Below are 21211 nucleotides of genomic sequence, written 5' to 3' on the forward strand. Positions count from 1 at the left end.
CTGGGATCAGTACAACTGTCCCTCTGTTGCTGTTGAACTTCTTCAATAGAGGCAGGGATTCCAGAAATATTAGGAGTGACCAGAATCTCAGATGTTGTCGGAACTGTTGTTCTAACTTTAATGGGAGATTTTGACCTGGTCAAGCGAGTTCGCTTCGTCCGTACTACTCTCGATTCTGGAGACAAAGACGGTTGACTCGCGAGTCTCCTCGAACGACGGAGTTTTAATTGACTTTCCTCCACGGTTGCGGATTACTCGATCAACTAAAATACAAAAGGGGGGAATTATGTTTCCGTATTGAATGAATTTTATTAGACGCTTTTAGACACAACTTTGCTTTTTCATGTTTTAAGAGTCGAGAAAAAGCTAAAGATGACTCTAGTCGCCTTCGATGTATTAACGAGCCCGAAGTGACAAATGCTCGGTTGGACTTTTTCAGTTATAGAGTTTGAAAAAGGCCAAAAGAAACTGCTCTGGAGATCTAGGCAGAGGGTGTGCCAAACCTTTCGCGAAACCACAGAATACGTTTTACGGTATGGGTGGTCGATCTTCGTGAATGCTGTGTTCACTGCATCGCGATCAGTAGGGCGGCCGACACGGCTTCCTAAGGATAAAGGATAAATGCCTATAGGGGTCTCCCAATATACGCGACGGTACGCGGGAGCACAAGTCCGTATTAGTGCTATCGTCCCTCATGAGGAATCACCCACCTTCGTAGAGATCGACAGTCACTACGTTTAACGACGCCGGAACACGTCTCTACCTAGACCTCTATTGTGAGCGTTATGTTACAAAGCGTTTTTAGATTCATTCAATATATTTTAAGTTGATCTTGTTTAGCAGTTTATCTTTCAGGATCACCACGAGATGTGTTGGTACAAATTCCTAAATGCAGCTAAAATGATAAGCAAGCTTTACAATCTTTTTAGCTTTGAAAATCCTAACTACTGAGGGGAGAGAAAAACATAATCTTCCCACACAGAGCACAAAGCACAAACTAATGCACTTTCTCCTAGATCAATCACGCAAACTTATCAAAAAATGCAAATGCAAGATGCATGTATTTCTTTTCTTTTCCCTTAATGTTGATGTAAGACAAAAGGAAACTGTCGTATAATTTTCGAATTCAATTTGAAGTGTAAACAAACAAGTTTTGTCTAAAATCAAAAGACGCCTTACAGGTACTTGTTTCAACACTAAAAATGTATGAATTCAAACCATAAAATGAAAAACAAACAAACTCAAACAGCCATGAACAGTAATAAAACTAGCTCTTAAGATCATAAAGATGCTTTTGCAGTTCAGGATCTAAGAGGCCACAGCTATACTGGTTTTCTTTTCACAATGGGAAACTGTAACAGAAACAAGAAATACTGAAAGAACAATCACAGTTTCATCACACAACTGAGGCGGAATAATGTCAAGGAAAGTTGGTTTACAGCAAGTACAAATGACAAGCAATCAGCAGCAAAATAACAGTGAAAACAGGGCTAAGACTCAGTAGGAAACCTCAGCAAGACATTGGCTAACTGGTTCAGCGCAGGCTCTGGTCTGTCAAACTGACTCTCAGCGCAGTTCTCGAAGGGAGTACCTGCGCTGAAATGCAGACTGCCTTTGGACAGCCTGCACTGAGACACGAGAGTTGCGTTTACAAGGGTTTCCGGGTCATAAAAAGCTCAAAAATTCACTGTTTTTGCTGAAACAAAAAGCTATAGGTCAAGTACAAGCTAAGGGATGATCAAGAGGATGAAAAGCTATCACAAAGAGCACAAGAGTCTTTTGTAGATCAGCTCTTCAAATCATGAATCTGCTCAGAAAATGAGCAAGAGTAGCAGCCCCTCTACTTCGCTTTTGATATAGTCAAAAGCTTTTCGATTTGGTACTCTTTTCTTCAGGAAATGAATAGCAAAGATACTACAAATACAATCAAACGGATACGCTCCCCAGCGGAGTCGCCAGTTTGTTGTGGGGAAAAGTATCCGACTCAGAATGACCCTATCCCTACTCTAAGGGTGATAGTTCCTTAGCAACAACTGAAAGTAAAGCTTTGATATTTTCTTTTATGAAAGTACAGAGAAGGAAGAAAAGATTGACCAACCGATATCCTTCGCTTTTGTCGATCTTGTCTTCTCTCTTCATCCCTTGCTTCCAGCTCCTTGTTCTCTTGCCGGCCCAGCTACACAAAGATCCTGCACAAACAAGAGAGGGAAACTACAAGAAACATGTACTCATAACTGATGCATGGATTAGAGTGAATCAGATATACAAGTAAATACAATACATCAATGCAATACAAGTATATAGGAGAACATTCAAAGCTTTATTGATAGAAGTAAAAGGTTCTGAGAAGGTTACAACCATCAATGGCTCCAATCCAGCAGCACCTCCCCAGCAGCAAGAAATCTCCTCTTCACCTCTATAAAAGCAATCACCCAATAACTCTAACTGTAAACCAACAGCACTTCCTTGCTTTGCACAAAATTCCAGCCTCCTTAGACCTCATAGAAGAGCTCTATATATAGGATAGAAGAAGAAAGGATGAGTCAGCTTGAGACTGACATAAAGCTGCCTTGTGTCCTTTCCCTCTTCAGTTAATCTTAAGTTCTTAAGTCCACTTGGAGATCCTTGCTTACACATGGAGATCAAGTACCTCTTACTCATCACAGGGCGAATTCCTTGAACCAAGTGTCAGTTTGGAAGCTTCCTGGGCAGTTGACACCTTGCAGAATGACTGTGCCACTTGGTCAATCTCGCCCAGCGCAGGTAGCCTTCAATGGTTTTGACTTTCAGCGCAGGTACAAGGAGGAGCAGTTGACATTCAGCGCAGATGCTCAGTGGAGTAGCTGACATGATCCAAAAATAGCCTGTTTTGAGTGTTTTCAGGTGGAGAACTGATAGGGAGTGCTGTGGTTTGCTGACCTTGTTCCTCTAGGGGTAAGAACAACATGTTTAGGGACTGAGGATCCCTGTAATTATCGACATTTCATGCTCCATGCTGTGAGGCACAAAAATGTCTATAACAGCTTTCTATGGCATACCCATGCTTTCCCTTTTTCAACTTATATTCAGCCTTAATTGTTTCTGCAAGGCCCACCTCGCTACTGGTTCCGGCGATGTTTCGGGAGTTGTTCCTTTGGACAGGCAAGTGGTTAATTCGGTGTACTAAATCAGCTGTGATAGGAATCAAATCTTCCAACCAGAGATACCCATCATGTACTAGACATAGTAACTACCAGATAACAAAAGTGGTGATGGTCGCGTGGTGATAGTGGGGTATCCACCTCAGGTTGAGTAAACTTGCCTTTTCCACACCTAGTAACCATTTCCATGGTAATAACTTATCTGTGGCCAATTGGTGGAACCTGTCACTATTTGCTAGATCCCAATATTTGAAATTGATACTTGGTACTCAGCCTAGCATTAAACCTTCAAACCTTATCTCATCTGGAAGAAGCGGGCTTTACAACGTACTCTTTGCAGCATCCAGGTCCTTTGGTATTTTGTTCATCCCATTCCATGGAGAGACATATGGGGGTAATGAAGGTATTTGGAAAGCGACTTCTTCTTCCTCATCCTGTGCTTCAATCTAGGCGAGCAGGGCTTGCAAATCTTCATCGTCCTCGATAGTTTCAGTGGTGACGGCCTTACCCTTTTCGGTTACTGACCTTTTGCTGAATCTTGATCATACTGTGACTGGCTTGATCATCTACTTGTTTTTCTCAGGTCACGATGTGCGTGATGACTTTGGAACCTCGGGAGCCACAGTCACTTCATCTGGCTTTTCCTGGATTGGATGCAGTTCTTCCATGAATTGTGCCTGGGTTCTTGCCATGGAAGTCATGGGGCATCTGGTAGGAGGGTGTTTGCTGGTTGTCACTGGTTCGGATTGTACCTTTCCTAGTTTTGTCTAGAGGGTGTTATAGAAGCTTGCAGATTTGAGTATATCCCTTCCCTCCACTTCCTAGGCATTAATATCTTCTAGGCAGCAGATCTTTTTGTATTTGTCTCAGAACTTTTGTCTTAATGACTCGCCGCCCTGTCCTCTCTGCCATAACTAGAACTTCTTGTCAGGAATAGTGGCATTAATGGTCACTTGCTATGCTCACCATGCATTAGCACAGCTCCTTTGGTGTAGCTGCAGTCGTGTTATCCTACTGGCCCTGCACGAAACCTTCCTTCCACACCAACCTTCCACATACTAGTTTATAGTCCCGCGCCCTCTTTCAACTGCGGGGGGCGCTGAGACTGTGCTTTCTACAGTTAGTCAGGTGGTCGCACCCCTGGTGCGATGTCTCAGCTTACCTACTAGCCCAGGCTACGAGCACCTTTCAAGTGCCTTTATAACCTTTAGTTCTTCGTGCACTGTTTTGTGGGGTGTAGCCTTCCGTAGGTGCAGACACAGCCATGATAGCAGGGCCGCAGCTCGTTCTAGTTCTCATGGTTCCCTTATGTGTAGACTCACATGGTCGACATGGCTGTCACTACTTTTCATATTGTTGATTCCCTCCCCTACTAGCGTGCTTTTCTCTCATAGCCGTGCCCATAGTTCATCGATTGCATGAGGCCTATTGCTACCCTACTAATTCTAGGCTCCTTCCTGTCTTATTATTGATAATCTCATCTTCGCCTCCTTTCTATTATAGGCCCATTGAACCCGTGGTAGTTGCAATTTCCCAGTGGGTCGTTTTTCCGGGCGGACGTGGTGTGTGCTTCCCCTTGCTCCCCTCTTGACTTTGTCATGGGCGACTGGCGAATTGGATTACCCATTTTTCCCTCCAACTTGCACGTGCAACTGCCTCCAACATGCGTGCCACTTTCTTTGAATCTTTGTGCATGTACTCCATTCGTGAGCAATTGTGGCGCATGGTACCTCCACAAGGGCATCTTGCGGCTTGTGTCTTAGATTCATTGTTTCATATTGGTCAACTGGTTCCTCCGTCTTCATGGTTTCCTCATTAGTTGGTTGTTCCTTTACCTCTATTGTTACACGTCATAGGGAGCTAACCATCATATTACAATTTAATGTCGTTACCTCATGCAATCGGTTCTGCCATCGCTCAATCTCTTCATCCGAGTCCAACATGCAGGAACTATCATGGTCCCATGAGATTCATCCATCCACTGTCGGATTCACCTAATCATGATCTTGCATTGTGATATAGTAGATACAATCCAGTTCATCGTCACTTTCCTTGTTGTGCACTGGCTCAATACACCGCGCCCCTTCAGCTGGGTCCAGCGGGACCACTACACAAAGAGATTTTTTCTTGAAGATCATTTTTCGTTTCTTTAGATTGATGACCCCATTCATATCCATTTCCCCTGCACCTCCATCTGCATCTTGTAAGCAGGTGTTCAATCCATCAACAACTCATAACTTTTGTAATTTCTTTCATCGTGGCCCACCGTCCTACAAAAGTTGCGAAATAACTACTAGGGGGGTTTGTCTCAGATTCTGCAATAGATGACAGTTGTCCGTGGCATGCTTTCCTCCCACCTGACAAATTTTGCACCAGAGTGTGGGCACTGCCCTTGGCCCTGCTTGTATGGTCACAATGGTATTGGTCCCCCCACTTCCACAAAGTTCGCAAAGATTGGATAGTGATCCTTATCGTGGCCTGGGCCCTTACATTTGATACACCACACCTCTTTGCGCACTTCTGACTGAGGCGCCTATCCTTGTTTCAAAATTCGCATATCTAAACATACGTTTTGTATTTGTCCATGGATTTGCTAAACTCCCAACCCTGGATCCTATATTGGGGTTTCATGCAATCTCATTCCAGTCTCTAATGCTTGGACTTGGGTTGAGATCTTTTGCTGTCATAGCACCGTCCTCAGATGTTGTTTCAAAGACACCACAAACCACGCATAGTGCTACGCATCCATCAATGTCATGTTAGCCTTGCAGATTGTGCTTTTCAATCTCTCATCCAGATCCCATGGAGTTTCACTAGGTAACATTGCAATCTCCTTGAATCCAATGACTGACTGAATCTCCAATTTTAGTCGACTAAATTCTCTGGCCAACGTGTCCTAGATCGCCACTATTCTCGTATTTGGATGATCTCTTGAGTACTTTATATACCATTTTAATGCGTGGTCCTGCAACAAGCTAACCAAATTCACCTTTTTGATATTATCATCTGTTATACCTTGGGCTTCCTGTCACACGGAATGAGTCGATCTTGTGGACAAGATCGACCTTCCTAGAATCTAACGATATCTAGTGACAAGCAAGCCAATAAAAAACTATCTTCCTCTAAATATGCAATATATTAACAAAGGCAAACAAGTGTTTTAGGCCTACCTTGGGTCCAACGCAAGTTTGTGGGAGCCTCGCTCCTTTGATCCAAATGAGCTCCCTTGTAGTGAATCTGCAAACACAAACAAGCAAACAAATTAAATAGCACCTGAAAAGCCAATATCATAAAGCATACTTATCATGATGATCAAGGAACTCATGAAGCAAATGACATAAGACAATTTGCTGAGAAAAATGAATCTCATTGTATTAATTCAAATCAAAGAAGAACTTTACAACCTATGCCTTGATGCTGTACAAGCTCCTCCCAGGGTCCAGCAAGAAGTCTCCTCTACTTTGACAAGTTTCACTCTCTTCCCAATGAAGCCAAAAAGGTATGTGATCTCTCCTCTCAAGCTTAACTAGGAAGTCTCAATTCCACCAACATTTACCCTAAAAAATGTTCAGCTTCCAACCTCCCTAGCAACCAGCCCAATGCCTTAATTTATAGTGCAATGGAGGGAAGTTACTAGGTCCTCCTTCAAAGGGATAAAGCCCTCCTTCAAAGGGATAGCTCCTCTCATCAAGGGATTAGCTCCTTCTCTTTTGGGATGCATGAACCACCTAAGAGCGAACAATCCACATCAAAATTACTTCTAGAATCATCTAGAATTAACCGAAAGTGAGTTTTTTAGAATAAACTTGCGCCTTTTTTACTTTCACAGGGGTCCGCACCCACTCCTTTAGGGACAGAGCAGGCAGGTCCACAGGTAATATGAAAAGGGGGTGCGGGACCGTAGGCAACAGTGACAGAAAGTGTGGAACCAGAACTTTGTTGATTTTCAATGTCTTTCTCTCATTTTCAAAGCTTCACTTGAAGAGCTGAGGTCTGAGACTTGCTTAGGAGGACAGTACTAGTGATGATAGACCCATACTGACTGCAAATAGTCATGGTGATGATATTTTTGTGTAGCAGATTGCCCCCTAAAGTGCAAAGTCTATAGTAGATGAGGATTTCATTTATCATTTAGGAAGAGTGAAGTACTTTATCATTTCGAGGATCATCTTGTGGAGAGCCCGGTCGGAACCTGTAAAAACATTCAATGCAAAATATATATATGAGATCATATCATCGCTGAGGTAGGCATTCCCATACTCAGATCAAAATTGACTAGAAAACTAACTACTGCTCTAATATAGGAATGATCTTGTAATACATCACAAGTATAGACACATGTAGACACAGTATGGGCACAGCCATCTGTTTATGAATAGTCCACAATATAATGAATACAAAATTCCTCGCAGCCTAGATTGCGGAAACTAGATCCAGGGTCTTCATTTCTACTTCCCAAAACAGTACGATTCTATCCATGCGAATGAATGTGTTGGAGTCGAACATGGTAGAAACCACTTGATTACTAGTCAATGATGTAAACTGTTAACAAGTATGAGAGAAACCACCAGTAATGTCAATGGCTCTCAAAGTACCCAGTACAATCCATGAGATGTGAATAGATGTGTTGATGTCGAACATGTCACGGAGTCCTTTGATCGAAGGTCAATGATGCAACCTATCGTCGAAGGCGAGAAACCTGCCATTGAGGCATGCAGATCCCAACGTAATGATGATTTCTAGATCATCTTTCTAGATAATGAGCTGAAGTCGATAGAAAGCGATCCACTGTAGGCAAGCCTACAACACGAAATCATAGATCAAGTTGAATAAATTTAGTTGCAAGGACTATCTCAGGGATGGTCAAGATGGATGACAGATATTTTGCAGATGAATGGCTTATCGGCACTGACCTCTTGATCACATAACGACACAACAGATGGTTTGGTGACAATTGACCCAAAGTTAATACCCAGAAACCGATTGAAGACTTTCAATGTGGTTTGATCAACTGTTAGGCAAAGGATTTCCCAACCCAGGTGAATGAAAGTGTCGTGTTCAAGAGTGGTTACAAAGTATGACAAACAGGCTCATTTTTCTCTCTTTCCCCCACCATTTCTGGCAAGTACCTCTTTATTTTTGACAAGCTTGAGGAGGATAACATTTGCTTGATTATAAGCTCATCCTTCAGATGAGTCCAACTTAGTTTAAATTCGAACCCTAAGAAGGAGTGGTCCGTTCCTATTTGTAATTGAACAGGTCCTTTACTGTTAAATTTTAACGAGTCTAGTATAGGAGAAACTCGGTGTTTTTCAATTTTAGAGAGTCTGAAATAACTTAAGAAGACTCCAGGGTTGACCTTTTTCGTAAATTTATGTCTCCCAAGCCCAAAAGAGTATAAAATAATACTTGAGAGAACCACTTGATCTTTACGACCAAGGAGTACTTTTCGTAATCAGTGCCTCTGATCCGAAAAAGTAAAAAAGCGATCAATGACACGTCGTTTTATAACCAATATCGAATTTGAAACGACAAAAATCCGGCAATCTTTTCATGTTTTTATGGTCAGGAAAAGAGTAGCTCCATTTTAACAAGTTTAAAAAGAAAAACTCGGCGATCTTTTCATGTTTTAGGAGTCAAAAAAGAGCTTAAAGGTGACTCTAATGTTTTTCGTCGAAAATGACCGATTTCGCCTAAAAAATCCGTTATCCTGAACAAAAACTCAAACATTACTCATACCTGTTTAAAATGGATAAGAATGCTGCAAAATTTACCTTTATAAAGTGAAACATAAACAAATTTACAATTCATTTATTCAAAAAACTTATAAAAAGGGTTTTCGTCAATTCATTTTTACTGTTTGAGATTTGGGTGAGAAAACAGTGCTTTTGGTCAGAAACTTCCCATGAATATTGTGGAAAATCCATCCGTCAGAATCGAGCGCCATCTCCTCCAGGTAATCCACATCATCCTACTCTTCAATTTCATTCATTTCAATTTGTTTTGTAGGGTTTTATTTCATTTTTTAGTGGATTTTTAGGCTAGAAACCCGCGTGCGGGGGCCCGCAGGCATAACACAGGTAGCTCGCGGACCCTGACTTTTTTCTCAATGGGGAAAAAGTCAAGGGTCCGCACCTGTCGTGAAGGAAAGGTGCAGACCCATGCACTGTCTCTAATAGAGAGGGTGTAGTCCCCGCAACAAGGGTTTTTAACCCTAAATTTCTCAAAATTTACCCAAACAATTTAATTTCTTGCATTCTAATTCGCCTTTTTGTTGGATGTAGAGTATACATCATGCTTGATTGGTGAGAATGGGAGCATGAGGATGTTGATCTTGTTGCGTTAAATCACCAACCTTCGATCGATGCATTGAAGGCATGCGGCTTGTACAAATTTTGGGCCATACCTGGCATGAGGGCCCAGGTGGACTTCTTGCAGTGGCTGGTAGATAGGTGGAGCATACAAGACTAGTTCTTCTTCAACGGTGGCCACCAGCTCGAAATTGAGCCGACAGACATATATTTTTTGACTGGATTTCCTAAGAGAGGCGAAGACTTGACTCTATTCGGGACTAGGCCAGGTGGCCAGTCTGTCGATAGCCTCCGGCTAGAGTTCTGCAACAACCAGACTAGAGACAAAGGGATAGACATCAAAACCATATCCCGTCCTAAACTCATGGTGATCGCGTTTACTGTTACCAAGCTTTGTAGGAGTTCCACACTACATATAGCCACTGGATCCCAGACGCGGATGGCAGTTGACTACTTTTGAGGCACCATCTTCAACTGGTGCGATGCTGTGTTGGCTAATGTAAAAGGCCAACTGACTAGAGCCAAGAACGGACAACTGAAGACCTTTGGATATGGTGCTTTAGTTGTGAGCTTTGGTCTAGAGAGGGTCCCAATGTTGGTCCCACAACACCTCACTGTTGGAGTTGGACTTCCTCGAGAGCCCAAACTGATGCGATGGGTTGCAGTTATGGCCCGTCATCCTGACGAGGGGATAAAGGTCATTCGATTCAACCCTGAGTATTTCCATTGGTTGGAAAACCAAGTTTTTGCTATTTAGGACTTTCCTTACGCTGGGGTAGATTTTCATGGTGACCCAGACATGGCTCTTCCACCAAGAGAGCAATGGGATGACTCAGGTAAAATCATTTTCAGCATTTTCCTATATTATACTATATCACTATTACCGGCTTATCTTGTAAAACATGTTATGAAATGCTTTTAAATTTACATGTATGATTATTGCAAATGTCTACTTAATCATTCGAGAAGAAATTGCATCTACTAATGTATTTAAAGATCTTGGAATATGCTGATATTCAATATAATCAAATTCACGTTCCAAGAGACGCACTCTCAAAAATAATCTCAATAACACTGGATTTCTAATGGCATATACTCTATTAAGCTGTAATACAACGAGTTCAAAATTTAACCTCACTATCAAACTCTGAATCCCAAATGAAATAGATTCAGATAACAACTCAATCACCGCACTATACTCTGCGATGTTGTTCGTTGTTTGACCAAGTCTTACCCCATACATAGATACCAACTCGTCAGAGGGCGAATAGATAACCCAAGCTGCGGAAGAAATGTTCCATGTATTACGACAAGCACCATCAAAAAAACAAATGTATGTTTGGAGAGGCACGAACATCTGCAATATCAAGAGTAAAACAAAGATAAGTAGGAATAATGACGAAAAAAACTCTCTAAGCTAAGCACACTTTTTAAACTAAAACACACTAGCTAGAAAGAAAAGTAACCTAACTAAAAAATCTCCACACCCATATTTTAACCATAATACCTCTTCAGGTAAAGACCATTTCTGGGTTTACCTTAAGAGTCCCCATCAAATTCTACCAATTCATAGGCCCCTTTTGCTATCTTTCACTTGACAACATAGGGACCATGCCACATAGGAACGAATTTTCCAGTGCCTAATTTATCATTAGCTTGATCGTACAATAGGACTAGGTCTCCTTCCGAAAAATTTCGAGGGGTCACATTTCGATCATACTGAGCTTTAATACGTTTTGCATGAGTTTTGATTGCCAATGCAGCATCATGTCGATTCTCATCTAGCTGAGCCAAGTATAACAAATGTTTTTCCTCTTCGTGGCTGGAAGTAACTCGATGGCCATTTGCAATGATGGGATTTCGCATTCAATGTGTAACACAGCTTCCAGACCATAAACTAGCTGGAAAGGAATGAACCTTGTTGACATTTTTACTGAAGTTTGATACGCCAAAGCGCTGAAAATAGCATGTTATGCCAATTCGACCGATGAATCCCAATGATTCATCGGATCATGATGACTAGAACTTTGTTGATGGCTTCAACCAGACCATTAGCTTGTGGATAATAAGGAGTTGAACTATCGTGATGCAAGCCAAGCTGGCCTGTAAGTTCAGTCATCATAACGTTTTGAAAATGACGCCCATGATCAGTGATAATCACTTGCGGAACACCAAACCTAGCAATTATATGATTGAACACAAAAATCGCAGCTGTTTTGTCGTCTGCCTCAAATGTAGGCATCGCCTCGGCCCACTTGGTAAAATAATCTATCGCAAGGATGATATATGCATGCACCCCGGCCGAGTGAGGGTTACATGTAATAAAATCGATACCCCATTTTGCAATCAGAAATAACTGTAGTTTTACGTAGTAAAATATAGATCATAGGGTTGCAATCAGAAATTACTGTAGTTTTACGTAGTAAAATGTAATGACGAAAACGTTGGACAACTTGAACAACTGCCAATGCCAATTTCTCCACATGTGAGTATTTTATCTCACTTGAACTTAAAGTTTGACTAAGGTAATATATCACATGTTCAGTACCGAATTCATATTCCTGAACTAACACCATTCCAATGGTGGAATGGGAGGTGGCGAGATACAAGAAGTAGTCCTGGTTGTAGTTGGGAGGATGCAATAACGGTGCATGGGTCAACGCGTGTTTTAGTGCATCAAAAGATTTCTGAGCTATCTCATCCCAACAGAAAGGAGTATTCTGTTCAACAACCGGGTAAAACCCTTTGTAACCTCGGCATAGTTAGGAATGAATCGTCGTAAAAAGTTTGCTTTCCCTTGCAAAATTTGGAGTTGGCGAAGACTCGAAGGAGGAGGCAATTTGACAATAGCTTCAACTTTCGAGGGATCGACGCGAATGCCGGCTTTCAAAACAAAAAACCCCAACAACCGACCCGTTTCTATACAGAAAACACACTTGTGTGGATTCAACCTAATCCGATAATGCCTACACCTCATAAAGATTGCTCATAAATGGATGAGATGATCAGCTCGATGTAATGAATGAGCAGGAAAATCATCGAGATAGGGTTGCAGAATGTGCGTGATGTCATGAAACGCATAAGACATGGCCCTTTGAAAAGTTGCCCTGGCATTCTTGAGCCCAAAAGGTAATTTGCAATCAGCAAATGTCCCCCATGGACAAATGAAAGCTATTTTTGGTTGATCGACATGTAGAATATTGATTTGATTGTATCTGGAAAAACCATCCATGAAGGAGAATATTTCACTGCCGGCACAATCATTAATGATTTGATCGATATATGGAGTTGGGTAATTGTCTTTTTGACAGGCTCGATTAATGTCCCTATAATCGATACATATTCTTATTGTCCCTTGCCTTTTGTTAACCGGAACAATATTCGATACCCAATCCATTACTGGGATCAGATAAATGAAACCTGCTTTGAGTAATTTTTCAACTTCTGCTTTAATAGCAGCAACTTTTCTTGGGTGAATCTGACGCAAACGTTTCCGAACGGGTTTAGCGTTCGGGTAAGTTTTGATTTCATGGAAAACAATTGCAGGGTCAATTCCTGGCATTTCCTCATATGACCAGGAAAACACGTCACGAAATTCTTGAAATAGGGCCTTATATATTTGAATTTCATCTTCCGTACATGAGGCACCTATATGAATGTTTTCAAGAATTCCATGCTTAACCGAAATGTCAATAGGAATAGTTCGAGAAATGTTTCCCAAATTTAACTCTGAATTAGGATTTTTCATTGGATTCTAAGGTTCGTTGACATATTTAGTCATAAAAACTGATGAAAAATCATTTTCAAAACAATCACTCTCAGGTAAAAACGAAGATCTATGATGGAGATCTTCCCATGGTAAATCATCGACACATAGGATTTCACGAATTTGCTCATCAGTGTGAACAAGTTTGGAAAACGTTGTTGAATCTGAGTTTGATGTGGAAAGTGATTCCTCATGGACCACATTCATTAAGTCAATTTTGGTTGAAGATGGGTCGGAAAACGGCTGCACGGCCTGATACGCAATTTCATATGGACTCAAAGGAATAACATCACCAAATGAGTCTATCTCAGATTCAGAAGGTACGATCCAAGGATCATCATAAACAATGGTGTCTGAAGAAATCATATGAATGGCTGCAGTAGAAGATGATGCGTTGATAGGAGGAAAAGGAAAAGTTCCCAGTAAACTGGCATCTTTAACTAGTCCTACTCCAACATCCTTTTACGGGATAGTCGTTTTACCGACATGCTGAATACTTTTAGAAGAGGCTGGGTCGGATGAAAAGTAAGTCAGCTGGTCTATAGTTACGATCTTGCCATTATGATGGAACTTTATAGGCCGAAAGACCGATGAAACGACAACTGTCATAGCATAAGACCAACTATGACCCAAGAGAAGGTTGTAATCTAGAGGGGCATCAACCACCTCCACATCTAGATTAATAATTTTACCTTCCACCCCTATAGGTAGATCCTGTAGAATGCCAAAAGGATGAAATCCACGGCCATCAAAGGCCTTTAGAATCATCGGGTATTGATTTAACGACAGAGAACCAAGCGATCTCCAACACTGTATCGACATAATACACCTTAAGGCTCCCTCATCAATCACAGTCCTGTAAATAGGTATGTTTTTGACTAACACTGGGATCTAGAAAGCCATTTGATGAGGTAAATGTGGCGTACTATTTTCTAGATCATAAATTATAAGGTTCGGGTCCTGAACGTCAACAGCTCCAATAGCCGACAATAGTAATTTATGTTGTGCTGGACATGATTGCAGCACTTCCAAAGCCGACATTGCTGAAGGTGAAACAACTAAATCTTCAACAATGTTACAGTTCTGAGCCGCTCTCGCATGTAGATTGAAAGCCGACTTTCGAAGCATACCGTTGGCGGGTGGTTTGATTACTAAGTCTGGATTAAGTTTCTCGATCTGTAGTGGATCGGAACCGAGAGCTGAGGTTGATGGGTTAGAATGAGAAGATTCTGCTTCTTTACCATCAACAAGACTTTTACTACCATAATCATGCAATCGAGTCACAATCCTAAAATGGGACATCATCAGTATGGGTTATTCATTGGCATTTGAGGAAGAACCTATCATCTTACTGTCTTGAATTGGAAAAGGATCCTTTAAAATAGTAGGCATTTGGGAACCTTTGACAATCTTCGCAACCTCTGCACGATGAGGGTAGTCTCTTGTAAAATGCTCTTCATCACAAATGAGACAAGGATAACGAGGTTTGCGTTTCTCATCAATTCATTCTGCTTTTTCTGGTTTCTCTTTTGAATTTTTATCTGTTTTATTTTTATTCTTCCCTTTCTTCTTACCGTCGAATTTTGATTTAGCTGTAGATGACTCTACAACATGAATATCGGCGGAAATCTCCGTAGAAGAATCTCTTGTCGGGGAATCTGGCATGGTTATGATAGAAGAATAATTCTTGGAAGACTTCTTCTTACTTTTGGTGTTAACCGTACCAATCATACCATCAGTGGCATGAGACCCTGAAGGGGCTGCAGCAATTTGATTTTTCTTAGGAAGATCGAGGATTTTCTCGTGTAACGTACCTGACTGAGTATAAACTAAGTCAAGGTATTATGCTTGAGAAATTACTTGCTCCTCAGTAACGACTCCGGCCTTAGCTACATCCTCAGTGATCTTTGGCAATAAAGATTTTACAAACCATTCGGCTAAGATCTGATCTCGAATAAAAACCTTCACTAAACATCGTTGACGTCTCCATTCATGAATGTGATCTGAAATGTAAGTGGACGTTGACTGCTTTAATGGCGTTAGTAATTCTGTGTCATTGTCATATCTGACTGGCAACTGAAAATGAGTTAAAAACGAAGTAGATAACTAAATAAAGTTATAAAAAGTGGCTCTCGATAACTCAATGTACCACTTGGCCGCAAGACCAATTAGAGTGCGCTGGAAAAGTCTTAAATGGATTGAATCATCTGAAATGGAATTAGATGCACACCAGAGGTGATAAGTCATCACATGGTTCAATGGGTCCTCTCCTGATTTTCCTTCAAACTTAGGAATATCACTAGGCAACTTATTCGGCATTGGCGGCCAAAATGGAAGATAGTTAATGGGATCGTTCGTTAGGCGCGACAAGTCAGGCAAGTCCAAATTTGCGATAAACGGTAACTGATGATTAGGGTCCCTAAAACTCTGGGTCATGAGACCAACCCCAGGAGGAGGATATCCAGGATAACTAGGAATTGGGATTGCATTTTGGATATTATATCCTCTTGGAAAATCAGGATTAATCGGACTGTAATGGGGTTGTTGAGGTTGTTGATATGTATACCCAGGGTACGGTTGATACTGATGGATTGGCTGCTGCACAGTAGGACCAAATTGGTACTGTCCCTGGTACGGTTGATAAGTAAAGTAAGGTTGACTTGTGACAACCGTACTTGAACCAGGTTGTCCTACAGGCATCTGAATCGAAGTTTGAATTGTGGATCCAGACTGAGGTAAAGATATCTGAGGAGTTGATACGGGAACAATAGAAACTAGAGCTGTCGATACTCCAGAAGTCGGTGGGGTAGATTGAACAGATGTTGCAGCAGTTGTAGCAGCCGTTTGAGGCGGAGTACGAGGTGTACTAGGCCCAGGCTGAGAATCTACCGAAGGTACAGAAGTTTGAATAGTAGACTGGACAAGTTGCTGGGGTGAACCAGAAACTAAGGGTTGTCCAGTTTGAGATGACAACTGTACATTTGGTTGCAAGACCTGTTGAGTTTGCGATGGATCCCACACTAAGTTCATTCCGGGGTACAGACCCATAACAAGTTGATAATATTGAAGACCATAACCAGGTTGAGGGTAGGGTTGATAATTCAGAGGTACACTTCAAGTTCCTTGAACATATGATTGACCGGAAGGTGGTTGGAAACCTTGGTTCAAGTACTGACCTTGGGGTTGATAACCCTGAGGCACATACTGATACTGGGGTTGACCTTGAGGTACATATTGATACTTGGGTTGACCTTGGGGTACATATTGAGTCTGGGGTTGACCTTGAGGAACGTACTGTCCCGTAGGTATGTATTGTCCTTGAGGTTGCCCCCCAGGTGCAAATTGGGTACCTTGAGGTTGTCCCCCAGGCGATAATTGAGGATTTTGAGGCTTCCCCAAGGCGGTAACTAGCCACCTTGAGGTTGAGGATTAGGAATAGTACCTGACATCATGAGAATATCTTCTACACTCAACGGCTTAGTACCATTATTTCCAGTTAATAACCCTTGTTCAATGGGTTGAGGAGACGCTCCTAAAAAAGTACCAGTAAGTGACTGATACCCAGAGGGAACAGAAGGACCGCCGTACAAAAAGGATTCTTGAGATTGAGAAAACATGGACAATTTTCTTGACATATTTAACAGAGGATAGTAACCTCTAGGTGTTGGGTGATAAGGAATATGAGGTGGTGAAAAACTTAGTCCTGGGTTTTCCAAAAAGTTAGTCAATGAAAGATACCAAACACTACTCCTAGGTGGACTGTAAAAGATTGATTCACGCTCCCTAAGTTCTATGACAGGTTGATTTTCAGGGATAGGGATGCCTACTTCTTCTTCTGGAGTAGCAAGTTCTTCAATAGCTATAAGTCTAGAAGGAAGATTTTGGGTAATTATTCTTTCTACCCTGGGTGAACCAGGACCACTAGAAGTTGGAGAGGTAAATCCCGATGTCGGAGTAGCAGCAAATTCACTTTCAGGTTCAGATATTTCAGGTTCCTCACCTATATCACTAGTAGATGAAAAGCTACCAGTAATTTCGGAAACAGACACAGATTGTGGATTATAATCTGGTACTAAAGCTTGAAAATTAGGATGTACCACCAAAGAAGGCTCTCCTTCTTCAGGCGACCCAACTCTACTGTCGCTAGGAGTTACGAGGGCTCTTAAACCTTCAGGCTGGCTCAATGAAAACTCAGGAGGTTGGCCCCAAAGTCTATGGGACTTCCTCTATAGTTAAACCACGATTAAAAATTTTAACTACTTCACATGCAAACAAAGTAAAATCTCAATGAAAAACACCTAAAGCCTCTAAAGAACCAAACAAATTTGAATCACACACCTAAAGAATCCAGGAGATCAAACCACACACAAACAATAACTTTCCGTACTGAAAACACTAGTTGGTGATGAAGTCCAACGTCGCAGAGTTCAATACAGAAATGGAGGTTGGAACAGTTACCCCGACAACCTGCTTAATGAATAGACTGGCACAAGTTCCTCCACTAAACCATCTCGAGTGAAGAGAACCCCCCAGAAAATCTAAGTGAGTCTAGCCGACGTCTGCTCCAGGTACAGTGGGATCTTCCCACCACTGTCACCTTAGGAAGAATCCTATAGAATATGGTCACTATGGTTACCAACAGAAACAAATATACCTGGGGGAACAGTCTACGATCCGATACGCACACAAGGGCAGAGTAATGAGCTCAATCCCCTTGAAGGCTCCTTGACATAATCCAAGGTTTACCAACAAGTGACCCCAGGCTCCTCGACAATGGTTAATTCGAGGTTTGCCGTTTTTAATATGTGAATATCTGGCATCGTTCCCAATGAGGAAGGATTGATTCCCACACTGGTTCGGACACGATCTCGTGCTTCTCCTTTAAGAGGAGCTTTCCCAGAGCATAGATGCAACAATTGGATTTTTCTCCTACCGCAAGATAAGCTACTTGTTTGTTTTACTATCTTGGAGAGTTAATTACTCCCTACTCCAAGACACTAGCCTAAGCTATGTTGGTGTATTAGAGCCCTAGAAACAAAAAGATTACTAGATATATTTTACTTTAAGCGTTATTTTTATTGGTTTTTTGTTTAAGTCAAGGGGTGCGGCGATGAAACTCGTGGTGTGAAGACTCGACTCGAAATCATTAAAAAATGCACTTAGGATGATTAAGCAATCTTTTCCCTTCAATGAGCCTCTAGCTAGGAAAGAGTTTGAGAATGAAAATTCTTGTAAACACAAATATTTCTTAACCAACAAATTAAAAGAAGAGCTTTTTGTCTTTTCCAATGCACTCAAAACGAGACAACTAGTTATTTTCACAAAAATTTCCCTTTTCTTTCAAAAAACTCAAATACTACAAAAACAAACTTTTTCCAAAAGAGATTTTTTTTATTTTTTATAAAACACTCAAAGCTATGGAAATAACTAATCTTGAGATCTATAAACTATAAAAAACTAATTGAAGTCAAAGCTTACAAGATGTCTTTTTCAAGTATGTTTTACTTAGCTATAAGCAAACTAAGGACTAATTTGTCCAGAATCACAAATCAGTCAAAAAACAACCAATTTTTGTTTTCTTTTCTAAAAATGAAATCCAAACTTTTAACACAAGCCTTTTTGAAGTTTCGCAAAGAGAAAGCACAAGGTGGATTCCTTAACAAAGGTAGATTTTGCAAATGGTCAAACTCATAAGAAGGCTAGTAAAAACCAAGGTGATCTGAGGCTTCTACAGCTTCTAAGCTCAGAGCTACTACAAGACCAAAATGAAAACCAAGCCTGACAACCAAAACTTCTAGGAATTTCACCTAAAACCCTAACACCAATGGAATTAACCTAAGAAAAGCTTCTGACAAGTTACATGCAGGTCTGGGTAGGGGATAATAACATCTAAACAAAAACTAAACTGACTGAAAGAGAAAATATTAAGTTTTTTCAAATTTTTAGGAGGGTCCACAGGCCCACCGTTCACATAGGTGCGGTACCGCTCTGTGCTAAAAGAAAAAGTACGGATAGGTCCGCACTATGTTCCAAGCCGAAGGTGCGGTCCTCTACCAAAGTTATGAAAAACAAAAAATAATCCTAGATCTACTAAATCTACCCAATTCCACACACAACAAGCCAAAAACAGAAACAAAAACACAGTTTCTCAAGTCAAAGTAAAAACAAGGAAAAAATCAAGTCCCCAGTGGAGTCGCCATTTTGTCACACAGAATGAGTCGATCTTGCGACCAAGATAGACCTACCTAGAATCTAACGATATCTAGTGACAAGCAAGCAAAACTATCTTCCTATAAATATGCAATATATTAACAAAGGAAAACAAGTGTTTTAGGCCTACCTTGGGTCCAATGCAAATTTGTGGGAGCCTCGCTCCTTTGATCCAAATGAGCTCCCTTGTAGAGAATCTGCAAACACAAACAAGCAAACAAATTAAATAGCACCTAAAAAGCCAATATCATAAAGCATACTTATCATGATGATCAAGGAATTCATGAAGCAAATGACATAAGACAATTTGTTGAGAAAAATAAATCTCATTGTATTAATTCAAATCAAAGAAGAACTTTACAACCTGTGCTTTGATGTTGTAGAAGCTCCTCCCAGGGTCCAACAAGAAGTCTCCTCTACTTTGACAAGTTTCACTCTCTTCCCAATGAAGCCAAAAAGGTATGTGATCTCTCCTCTCACGCTTAACTAGGAAGTCTCAATTCCACCAACATTTACCCTCACAAATGTTTAGCTTCCAACCTCCCTAGCAACCAGCCCAATGCCTTAATTTATAGTGCAATGGAGGGAAGTTACTAGGTCCTCCTTCAAAGGGATAAAGCCCTCCTTCAAAGGGATAGCTCCTCTCATCAAGGGATTAGCTCCTTCTCTTTTCGGATGCATGAACCACCCAAGAGTGAACAATCCACGTCAAAATTCCTTCTAGAATCATTTAGAATTAACCCAAAGTGAGTTTTTTAGAATAAACTTACGCCTTTTTGACTTTCACAGGGGTCCGCACCTGTTGTTGGGAAAAGTATCCAATACGGAATGACCCTATCCCACTCTAAGGGTGATAGTTCCTTAGCAACAATCAAAGCAAAGCTATCTGAGATTACTTCTTTATGAGATGTAAAAGAGGGGAGAAAGAGATCCACTAACCGATGTCTTTCGCTAATGGTTGATCCAATCTTCTCTCCTTGCTGCTTGCCCCCAGCTCCTTGCTCTTTCACTGGCCCAGCTACACCAAGATCATGCAAAATGGCAAGAGAGGGAAACTACAAGAAGCATACATTCATAATTGATTCAAGGATTAGAATAAATCAAATACACAAGTATAACAATACACCATTGAGACACATGCATATAGAAGAACCTCAAATGCTTTATTAATGGAAGAAGTAAGGTTCAGGAAGTGATACAACCATAAGAGGCCCAATCCAGCATCACCTTCCCATCAGAAAGAAATCTCCTCTTCACCTCCTTCAAACCAAATCACCCAATAGTTCTAAACTCAAACCAACAACAATTCTTTACATTCACAAGATTCCAGCCTCCCTAGACCTCATGAGAGAGATCTATATATAGGAGTTTTGGAGAAAGGATGAGTCAGCTTGAGGCTGGCATGAAGCTGACTAGTGTCCTCTCCCACTTTAGTTCTTAAGTCCACTTGGAGGTTCTTGCTTCCACTTGGAGATTTGGAACCTCTTACTCATCACCAGTCGAATTCCCTGATCCAAGTGTCATTTTGGAAGCTTCCTGGGCATTGACACCTTGAGGAATGACTCTGCCACATGTCCAAACTCGCCCAGCGCAGGTAGCCTTCTTTGCAGTTGACATTCAACACAGGTAGACAGTGGAGCACTTGACATTCAGCGCAGATGCTCAGTGGAGCAGTTGACATGATCCAGAATTGCCTTGTTTTTGAGTGTTTTCAGGTGGAGAACTTTTATTAAGTGCTGTGGTTTGCTGGCCTTGTTCCTCTAGGGGTAGGAACAACATGTTTA

The sequence above is a fragment of the Pinus tabuliformis genome, chromosome 9 (genome assembly GCF_031772625.1).
Source record: "Pinus tabuliformis cultivar Carrire ecotype Pingquan chromosome 9, CPIR1, whole genome shotgun sequence".
In the NCBI taxonomy this organism is placed as follows: Eukaryota; Viridiplantae; Streptophyta; class Pinopsida; order Pinales; family Pinaceae; genus Pinus; species Pinus tabuliformis.